Below are 12,090 nucleotides of genomic sequence, written 5' to 3'. Positions count from 1 at the left end.
AAGAATGATCAGACCCTTCTACAGTGGATTATTTTCCACTTATGCAAGCAGTGGATTATTTTCAAAGTTACGGGGACCCTACCGTAAACAAAATGAATACCTATGGATACTATAATGTATTTTATTTGAGAACAAACAAAAAATAGTAAAAAATTGTCACAACAGAGCAGACATTCGAAAAAGAATGTAGTTCGAGGGCTGAAGAGTCATCATTTGTCCTGTTTGGCTCGTTTACTGGTGGTCGAGAGAATTAACATCTGTTGAATGGGGGAAGGATAGCTGGATACGGACGACAAAACAGTAATAGACTGGAACCTGCGGTTTATAGTCATTGTCCTAAACAGAGCTTCCAATAGTTTATAGTCCTAACATAGCTTCCGGTTTATAGTTCTAAACCGAACTTCCAATAAACTCTCAGGACCTAAGAAAATAGCAGAAATTACCGAAGCGTTTTCACGAAGCGTAAAAAGGAAGCGGGTGGAAAACTGTTTATTATTATTATTATTATTATTATTATTATTATTATTATTATGTAAAATAGGCATCAGTCGCTTCAGAATTCTGTAGGAACTATTGGCGCAACTCTGGCGGTATTTCATAGCTCGATGGCAGCCAACTTTCACGGACGATGGGATGATGCTTAAGTACTTTAAAAAATGCTCATCCATGTAATGCTTTCTTAACAAATAACACGCAAAAGCAATTATCCTCACAGGAAACTCAATTCCATACGGAAGAATATTCACAGAGGAAAACGTTAGCAGAGAACGAAGCTCTTATGAAAGTAAATACGTATATATGGACACGATAAAAACTCACGGCTTACACGATAAAAGCCCATGTGAATAAAAGCTCATACGAAAGAGTGCTTTCGAAAACATTTTTTCCTTGATAATAAATCAATGCTAGATAATTTATCTATTTTAAGTGATGTATTTGTGAGTGCTGTCAGTAATACGTTTTTAAATACGGAGGTATAAACAAGACTGTCAATAATTTAGCTTATTATGAACTAATGTATGTTTTCATAACTCACGCATTTTATAAAATGATTTTATTTAAATAAAACTTATTATTTTTATGACATTTTGAATAAATATAATAAAGCTTTAAATTTAATATTTTTGAATGTTTGCTAATATATATCAATAAAGCGTTGCATATGGTTCAAAGAAGCATGCTTCTAACTGAAATGGACCTATAAGCGGCCGAATGAATAAGATCACTTAGAATCAATAATTCGATCCGAGTTCAGGATTAAAGCAAATGATCTGGATGAATGGGTATTTTGATGACTTTCCTCTTGTGAAATGTAACTCAATTTCTCAGAATTTTAAGAGTTACTTTCTATTAATTAAGATAAAATAACACGCCGAACAAGTGTTAATTTAGAAGCCAAACAAAAAAATCAGGGTTATATTTTCAAATTTTCACAGGACTAGTTTCGATGGCTTTACCGAACCATCAGCCTCAGCTGCAAAAACAGAAATTAACGAGATAAGATACAGTGATTAGATAAGATAAGAAAGACTGGAGAGGAGTCGAGCTACTGGCGCTATCTGTTGATGAAACCAGAACTAAAACATAATATCTTTAAAGGCTGATGGCAAAGATGGATTGGAATTAGGGTCGTTAACTAGTACAGAAAGATATGCCTCTAAAAAATCCAGTTCACCAATGGAAGATGTTTTTCAAATAATTTTCGCCGCAGAAAAATTGAAAGTGAGATTTTTCGGACCAACAAAACAGAGACTGTGCCGGACCGATATTTAACGTGATCGAGAGAGAGGGCATTGTTAAAACATGTAAGAGACATGGTTAAGTACAGATTATTTTAGTTATTTAGCAGTCTGACTTGCAGTGTGTTATCCTCAGCTTCGCGTAATTTTATTTTAGATTTCCTGAAATCTAGAACTCTGCTCATGCAAGTACTCTTCATTTCCTCCTCGCATGTATTAATGGTTTTATAAAACTAAGAATTAATATGCAAATATTTATTAAGTTTAAATCAGGATAAAATTTATCGCTACGGATTTTGCATTTAGATAGCTAATTGTAGTAGAGTTATAATTAAAGCTGCTTTGTTTCCCGTGCAATGCAGCGCGTGACAAATTTCAAGAGAAAATTATGCCGTGAAGTGAAAATACAGGAGTACGTGCTTTAAATATTGAATAAATGGATATCTCGGTAATTTGTATTTAAATGGAGTACATGTAATTTTATGTTGTGATAGCTGTAACCGTTATTATATCCTCTTGCTAGTTTCCAGAAATCTCTAGAAGCAAAGAAATTACTAGAACTCTCTCGCGACCGATTGAAAGCTTTAAAAAGCCGAAGAGAGACATCTCAGCTCAGTTGTTGTTTAGTTAGCTGCTGTTGTTATTGTTGATCAGATTAGCTTTCTCTGTGTTGTGCTTTGCGTTATGTTTAACGTTTTTAGTAGTTTAAAGTATAATTACTGATTATTATTTCCTGATAATGTGAATACTGGTACAAATATTTCTGAGAAAAATTCCAGCTTTCTTTTGACAAGAATAAATTTTATTAACCTTTTATTGGACTTGTGATTCAATCTGTTACGAACCCGTACACACGCAACACTTTTTTTATTAAGGAAATAAGTTTCAAATTAGGATAAAGTCCATCATTTATTGCAAAATATGCATGTTAACACGGAACTTGGGGAAACCTTAAATCTGAAATTATGGAAATATATATGCACGTGTTTATCTCTCTACCATATTTAAGCCTAAAAAAAATTAATTATTTCATCAAATCGAACCTGTATAAAAATCTTTGTAGTCGAGCTTGATTGTCAAATTGTTCCTCAGGAATAAAGAGTAAAATTTATTTCTATTTTATCCCTTTTTGTACACGATTATTCAGAACATCCAACATTTTCCTTCGATACACCACTTCCTATAATAAATTGCACAATCATTTGTTATAAACCCTTTCTTGAATTTTGAATTCTGATTATTTTACTGGCTAGCAGTATACAAGGTATGGTATGTGAAGACATTTCAGTAAAGTGTATCCGGTGCATCTTCCCTCAAGTTAAAAAAAACTTAGTCTAGTGGTTCAGGGCTGAATGGGAAGAGGCGTCGTCCGAAGGTTCGGAAAAGGGTGAGGTAGCTTCATGATGAAGCAGACGTTAACTTAAACATAAGAGACCCATGCACAATATAAAAGGCATACACCTACGAAGCCTTTATAGGTATATGTCACAAGACATACGTTTACAACAGACTCAAGCATAATTGCGCAACAGGGCCTGATTTACACAAGAACAAGCAGAGCATTGATCTAAGTTATGTCACGTGCTAGGCTTAGAGAAGCTATCCGATCCTTTTATAATATCTAAAACAACTAAAATCATAAATAATATTTTTCATTTTAGGTTTTAAAACATATTAGAAGCCGGAACTAAATTTTAAAATTTTCTATGTTACTTTTTTGTTTGTTTCTGTAATAATCAGATACTGATCTTTCCGTCTGGTTACTGATACCATTTAGCGAATTCTCGCTTTCTAAGTTAACGATAACTCGCTCTCTGCATTGTGTGACCACCCTATCAGAAGCTCAAAATGTAATGTAAATATGAGGTAAACTGCATTTAAGATAATCAAATACTTTAGATTATCTTAAATGTGATAGAATTTGATTGTATTATTTTGGACTTATCTTTGCAGTTTTTTCAATTAAAAATTTATAGTTTCTTTCCAGTAGAAAACGAAACTGATTTAAAATGTATAATATAACATTTTATACAATAATAAACTGAAATCTCAGAAACAGATCTACAGAATGATGACCTGTAAGTTTTGTTTAAATAACTTTTAATAGAAAAAATACATTTTTGTGTTATTTCCCTGAATAATTTATGTGATTAGCATCAGTGATATCATCTACTATATTGAAAATAATTAAAAGAGGAAAGGGTTTTATTAGATGTTTCACCAAGTCCTCCAGATTTGAAAGTTGAGCCCTGATTCGAACTCGAATGTAGATAATATTTTACGTCTTTTTTTAACCTGATAAAAATATTTGCGCCAAATTTGGGAACTATAGCTTTTATAGGTTGCCCCACGGGTTTTAATAAATAGATACTGTTAGCTGCCTTACTGGTAGCAGAGAAATCCGTAACAAAGAGACACACACAACTTGCGCAGATATAATTACAAATGCAAATATTTCGTGAACCATAAGTGCAAAATAATAGTAAGTTAAAGGACTACTGCTTCAAATATTAATACATATGATAACAATACTGAAATTCTCTGACAATTATAATACAATGATCAATTGGTACATAATGAGATTGTAAATATAAATAGACTGTATAATACAATACAAGTCCGACAGTACAATATAATGCAAACACGAGTATGTAATTACAAATGTTAATATTTCATGAACCATCAGTTCAAAACAATACTAAGTTAAAGGACTATGCATATCAATGCAAAACATAAAGTGTTAAAGAGTAGTAGTATACAATGTTAGATATAGATATACTATACAAAAGAAAGTCATATTCTTACAACAGAATGGTATTGCAATTTAAATACCAACAGTATTAAAATATAATTATAATAATAAACTCAAATAAAAATCCGAACATATGACCAATACAAAAGCAAAATGTTATTCTTAAAATATCTATGCAATGCATATTCAAATACAGTCAGTAGATATATACTGATATAATTATACATGCATAACAAGTTAAAGACATATCGAGAAAACAACCCAATACAATCGATAAGATCTTAAGGACGAAATTGTTATAGCGTACATTCATAGGAAGGATATTGCACAGAAATTTATGTATCGATACGGCATAACATTGATACCGGCACAGAATACGAACGATTTTTGATAGCGATGTAATATTGAGTAAAATAGTTAATCCAAACACAAATTTAAAAAGTTCTTTCTCACTTAATAGATGATGTTAGGTGACAATTGTTTCATAGCTCAATAAATGTCAATATTTTCTACCAAGGAATGTTCATTAACACAAAATCTTAGAACGCACTGATGTTCTCCTCTAATATTGAAGCCCTTTGAGTGTTATATTCCACACTTAAAATCCTCTTAACTTTAAGAGCTTCTGAAAGGTAGCGAAAGGGAAGTATATTTAATTAAATACATAAAGGCATTTAAAAGCTATCTGCCCGAGAAGAGGAGGCCTTCACGCAGAACGGATTAACAGAACTTGTCTAGTATACATTACGACGCAATCATAATTAAAACAGTAGAGAATGAAAGTGAGTGAGAAACTTTATAGTATTTTTATATCTTGAATTTTCTCAGCAAAAATACGCAAAAGCTCCCCTCATCAAATAAGTTCATAGAAACGAAAACATAGAAATGTAAATTAAAAATGAAACTTTTATATAAGTTAAGTAAAATGTAATGAAAATAAAACCTTTTTATGCTTATAAAAATAACAGGAAAGATTAAAAATTGTAATAAAATAAATTCATTCGGCAAAAATATATGAAATGACAGAAAAACGTGAAATATTTCTTTTATATGCGAAATAGAAACTCCAAATCAGTGAAAACATGGAATAATTGTAAGGAATTATCGTATTCTCTCGTGTGTACAGTCGTGATATATGTAATAGCACTTCTAAATAACAACTGGAAGATCCGTGGTTCGAATCCCGGAAAAGACATAACTTATTCGTTTCCTGGTTTAAACTTAATGTCTGTATAAAATAATTAATCTTTAAACATGGATTCATCAACGTCCAAAGAGACAAGACTATCAGTAATGGCAATTTGTCCTGACTTCGGTTCTAAAAGTGAAACGGCTGGCTTCATGGTGCTTGTTGGTAGTTTTCTATGCAATAAGAAAAAGAGCAAGTTGCATAGGCCTCCAAGACGAGCTTCGTAATAAAACAAATAACTAACGAAACTTTTTTTTTAGAATTACTAAACTTAAATTAAGTTCTAAACACAGTAAATCGAAATGAAAAAACTGCACGAAAACAAATATATGCAACTCATTCTCGGCTAGATGGAACACGAGACAAAAGATGAAAGACTTGTTTGATGACACAAAAGTAGCTGTTTCAGTGGCGACGAAAGTGTGTGCAGTTTTAACAAATAAGCCACAGAAGTTGAAAAAGGCGGATGGAAAGTAAGCTTCTATTTTACTGTCAAAACTTCATAAAAACAATAAAATAAAAAAATAGTGTTGAATATACATGGGAGGAAACTTTGTTTGTGTTAGAACTGCAAGAAGAGAGTTATAAATAAATTTATAAATAGAGATAAATTTCCTCTGAAATTAAAAATTGGATAATAACAAGAAAGGCAATTAAAAAATAAAAAATTCCTTACAAAATCTGACAACTTCTGACTGAAATAAAAAAAAATGTGTATATTATCTGCTAATCCATCTTTTTGCGTTCCAAGCAAGTTTGTTAGCATCAAGAAAATTTAATGCGTAAAGAAGCAACCCATCCAAACTGTCTTATTTCCAGACTCCTCTCGAATTATTATTACATCAGTATTTTAGGGGATAAATGCTGGCAAATTTAGCTTCTGAAAAATTATGCTGTGGTTCAAGGTGGCATCAACCCTGCATGTTACATATATAGCATTAATGTTACATATATTACATATATGTAACATATATGTTACGTATGTTGCATATATGTTACATATGTCTACATATATGTTAAAGACAGTCAGCATAATTAAAAAGTTTCTTTTATCTGCACTAGTTTGTTACAGTATTAACTAATATCCTGATCAGTAAATAAAATTATAGAGAAGGGCTAACGTGAGAATAGTTGACATCTTAATTGGACAAAGTAAGGAACCTCCTTGAAACGTATTCTTTATTCAATAGTACACAAGGATAATAAATCACATCGGAATTTCACACTTGCATTTCATTAATTACGAGAAAATAGCATGAATATATACTGATTAATAATTTTGTAGGGTTATGAGGAATAAAAATTATCTCAAGAGAAATTTGTTGAAAGTTTTGGACCAATAGTCACCAAACCCAATAAACCTCAAAGGTACTAGAAATTTTAATTTAAAGTTATGTAAGGTGTTACTAAGGCATCACATTTTAATTTGGTAAATTACCTACATAAAATATAAAATTTAATTATAATTTTAATTAAAACTATAAGCCTCATTTTATTTAATAAGTTATTTATAATGAATATTTCCTGTACTTTCACTGTTTCGCCTACTGAAATAAGTTTAAGTAACATGGAAGAATTTATGTTTATAGTGAGGTCTGGCAACCTAGATAAGGTAAAGTGAACATCTTGTGTTTCGTTTGCTTGGTATTCTGCCTATTTAGTGAATGAATTTTGTATTTTGTCATAGAAAAAGAGTATAATGCCAAGTTCCTAGCTTAAGTACCTAGATTTATAAATATAGTTATAATACTATAGCACTAACATGGCTGTAAACAGCGGAAGGGTTAGTTAACTGTTTACTTTATCTGCAATTAGTTTCAAGTTAAATAATATTAAAAATAAATTATTTTCATACTTCGTTCTTATCAATTATGTTCTTGCATTCTAAGAAGGGATGAAAATTCTAGTTAAGAGAAGTCAGTTAAACTCGCCTAATTAAGTTAGTTAAGCTCGCTTAGCTTAAGGGAAATTAAGTTGGAATCTTAAAAAACAGTTTTATCATATTAGGTATAATGATGTGTTCTGTATAAATATGAAATGAATTAAAAAGAAGATTCATAAATTAAATTACACTTGACTACTGTATACCAAATTTTATTGAGTGGTGCAGAATAAACAGTTTGGCACGGACACATATCCTTATTTTTCAACAAAATCATCCCACTATAAACACTTTGATAAGGATACATCTCATTTTTCAACAAAATCTTCTAGTCTCTGTAAACACTTGTCTGAAAATTTAAATATACCTAAAATATTTGATTCTTGATCATAAAAATCTATTACTTGGTATGGTGATACCATATATCCGCTGTTTGGATCTACTTATGACAGGAAATTTGTTATCCATCACTATACGAATTCTTGCGTGATATCGAAGACTCATTTTGTGCCTTTTATAAATAATTTTATCAGCTAACTGCACAATCTCTTCTATCATTGATGCTGATGACGTTCTTTGCCGATCAGTTTCAGCCAGGTTTGGGCTGCATTGTCCAAAGTTTTGAAACATTTGACTATGAATGGACACAGCAGTGTTTTTCTCACATGCACCCATAATTTCAAATGAACCTCTGCATAGTGAAGATGTTTTTTCTAGTGTTGCAGTGCTTCTTTTACCATAACTACAATGAAATATTTCAACTAAATAGCGTAGTACGAGTTTTGTTCCGTAGATATTCTATATTATTGGAAACTTCTGCTGGATGAATCGTCAGTTTTTACTTTAACATTTCAGTTCTCTACGTAGAATATTAAATTTTCATTAAAACATAAACTGTGTGCTGAAATGAAATACATATTAACTATCTAAAAGCAGTTTGATGCAGTTATCAAGATTTTTAACTGTAACACTGCTTTTATATCTCTTCTAAATTACTTTCACTCATTGGAAAACGAAGAAAATTTACTTAAACTAATAGATCAAATATTGTTTTCAAGCAGTTAGAGTTCAAGTTCAAATTTGATTGAAAGTCAGTTAAAGTGCTAATTGAATCAAAACTGAATGAATTCCATTTGAAGCAATAAAAGCCACCCAGATTTTACTAGGTGATAAGCTTCAGTAGTACATCGCAGCGAAATTTCTTCAGTTCCATGGCTGGGAAAGGGACACATTTTTGAAAATTCTATAACATTATATTTTTAATTTAAATTTCAATAAAGAAATGTTCAATATTAGATACTGAAAATGTTACTGTGGTTTGCTGTGAGCTCAGGATCGACAGATAAACAACCACTGCTTCAGAACACAGAAAATTTGATTTTGTATTTTTTAAAGTAATTCTTTAAGGAATTATCGCTTCCCCGCATGAAATCCCATGCCCGCTATTCGTGGTGGTAGTGGTGAGCAAAAGGAAGAAGTTCAACTAGCAACACATAACTAGCAAGTGGAAGCTCACTGCTTCGAATCCCGTCTAGTGCTTAATTTTGAATGTTTTCTATTTCGAAAAGCCTAATGGTATATTCACAGGCTTCGGAATTAAAATGTGGGAAACCTATCTAACCACCAGCTGAATTTCGTCGACTGGGCCTCGTAATTCTCCTCAGTTGCCCTTTAACTAGCGACGAATGTAAAGAAATATCTCATTTTTCTGTACCTGCTATCATGACACAAATAATTAATCCGTCCAGCTAGCAGATGGAAGATCTGCGGAATTTGAATTCCGGCTAAGGCACAACTGATTTCGGATGTTTCTTGCTTCGAAATATCTAATGTTGTTTAAAATGTATTTTTATCGATATTTTCCTATGTGATGTAAGTTCCTTTCTTGTGAAGTTTGAATGTGCTATAAGACAAGATACAAAATGCTTTTGTTCCTTCTTCTAATACCATGGACTGTTTTTGATCTTTTTCTCTTTACCTGTCCTATTCTGAATATTCTCATAAGCATATTCCAAACGTTTAATCATGGAGTTAACGTATTCAGATAAATTTGACATAAAATCATTGTTTTATAGCACGTTTCTGTAAAGTTCAACGTTATTAAGCTCAGGAATAAGAAATTTTGTTCTTTTAAAAGTTATCGATAAATGAATTCGCCTCAGAGAAATGAGATGTTCTAAACCCTGTTTAAAATATAGAAGGAAAGTGATAGAGAATTATTTTTGCATTTTCGTGCTATCTATGCTTCTGCCATAAAAGACTATACCATCCTAAAAATTTAAGTCAGCCATCTTTATTACTAAGTAATGAAAAATTTATATATTTTTCTATGTTACCTGCATTATAAAAAAATACTGCCTACCAAATTTTGATAGTCTTTTATCGGAACATGTACCCTTGAAGCTCAAAATTTGAGTTCCGAAGCTGTGTTCTGATTTGTTTTATATTTTATCAGATTTTAAGGATATTTTGATTAAACTCGACGATCTAAAAGCAATGTGTTGCCTCAGCAAAGTATTAGTTATTTATGTTTCAAATTTAATGAGAAAACTCAAGAATTTACTGGAAACGTGTTGTCATTGTCCGAAATAAAATGTTTTTACCTTCTATGCACTATTTTATTGCCGATTAGTGAAGAGTAAGCTATTTAAATTTTCTTTCAAATTTAATTTGTGTGCTATGGATTAGTAAACTAAGCGATTTAAAGTTAATAAATGCAGTTCTTGGTCTGTAACATTATAAATTATTACCTGGATCTGTGAAATTATACTATCTGGATTCATTAAAATTTTTATACATTTGTTTCTTTTTTAAATAAAAAAATTTAGGCGCCTCGCCGTACAAACTGCTAATTGCAAATAAATATAATATTTATTTTCTTTTCACTGAAAACTAACGGTGCAATTTTTGAAAATACTCGAACATCAAATTTAAAATTTTAAAGTCTTTTTTATTTTGTAGCTATTTGACTTTAATGAATGGAAAAGTTTGAAACGAAGATTAATAAGAGAGAACACATATTTCAAGCATTTACTGAAGCCAATGAATGTACAGAGTATGTCACTGTTGATTTCATACCGTGAAGGTATTTTTTGAATATAACATGGGATAGATGACTAGCTTCTGAGTAATTCCCACGATCATGACAAATATTGACCACGAGATAACATTTCATCAGGAATTTTGATAATTTCGTCGCAAAACATCGAGTACGATAAATTTGTCTAAGATGACTTCACACACACACACACAAAAAAAAAAAAAAAAAAAAAAAAAAACCATATGCTGCCAGGTGGTGCGATTGTCAGCCATACCATGTCACCATTCCTTGAAAGGAAGTGGTTGTCAAAGAATTGTCGTGCAACTGCCATCGATGTCGTTCTGTATCCATTTTGTTGAAGCCACTGCTGCTGACATGTGGTCGCCATTTGTTGTGTTCAACTTGTGCAATTTCAATATTGTCTGACGTATGAGCAGTTCGCGGTTTCTCTGCAATTTTTCTATTTCACAGTCGAACCAGTTTCTTCAAAAATACTTACCTATCTGTTTATTGCATGAGCGGATGGAATATGACTATGTCATACATTACTGAATTGATGACAAAATGCTTTACACGCGTCTTCTGCTGTCATTCTTGGAAGTTTTGACCTCAAAGACATGCGGCACTTCTCTCCACTATCTACGAAACTAAAATGGCAAGATTTTATGAGCAGTGTTACGTCATTCAGTGATATTAGCCTTCTGAGGCTACCTGAATATAATTAACTTACACTACATGCCTTTTTGAATACATCATTGTTTGTATGAACAAGACAAAAACCAAGTCAAAGATAAAATTAAGTATGGAAATCTTAGATTGGAGTAAATTTTATATCAGTTTCTAGGGGAACTAGTTTAAGTCCCTCTTTAACCGTTCTAAGGTAGTTTTCTTGAATGCTTTACCATAATCAATGACTAAACAAACAAGCCAAAATTGTCAATATTAAGTTTTAAAAAAATAGTAAAGAATCTGCACTTGAATTTATAACAGTACAAGTAAAAAACGAATAATTATATACCTATTTTAAATTTCTCCCTCACATTAAGATAAATGTGTTAATTTTAAGCACACAGTAAAGCGTTGCATAAATACAGTACATATATGCAACAGTTAATAGCGTTAGATGTCAAAACGTCCAAATAAATTTCTGCAGCGAAATTGCATAACATTTGGCATCAAAAACACATTGTATTAAAGATATTAACGTTAATTATATTTTAAAAAGTATGCACATTATTTTCAAACCATCGTAATAAAATTAAAGTTGAAATTAAAAGCCTTAATTGCAGAAGAATGAAAACACTCACAGAACTATAAATTTGCTAGGTCTTCATAATAATACTCCTAATAACATATGCATATAATTTCTGAAAACTAAATAGTTTACAGACCTTTTTTAGCGTTTTCAAGCTTGAATTTTAAGAAATATTTAAGCATTTTAGGTAGGAGAGAGGTAAAGGTTCCATGCTTCATGCACAGTAAGCATTA

General features: G+C 31.3%; 1 protein-coding gene across 2 annotated transcripts in view; it reads right to left on the bottom strand.

Moving 5' to 3' along the window:
• The window catches only part of Cbp53E (Calbindin 53E), a 479,040-nt gene that overhangs the window by 78,964 nt on the left and 387,986 nt on the right, over positions 1-12,090 (bottom strand). The window lies entirely within an intron of this gene.

Source organism: Stegodyphus dumicola, chromosome 4 (genome assembly GCF_044657685.1).
Source record: "Stegodyphus dumicola isolate Sdum_Otavi_A_Nest chromosome 4, ASM4465768v1".
Classification (NCBI taxonomy): Eukaryota; Metazoa; Arthropoda; class Arachnida; order Araneae; family Eresidae; genus Stegodyphus; species Stegodyphus dumicola.
The sequence above is the reverse complement of the archived record's forward strand: the minus strand, read 5'-3'. Positions and strand labels throughout refer to the sequence as shown.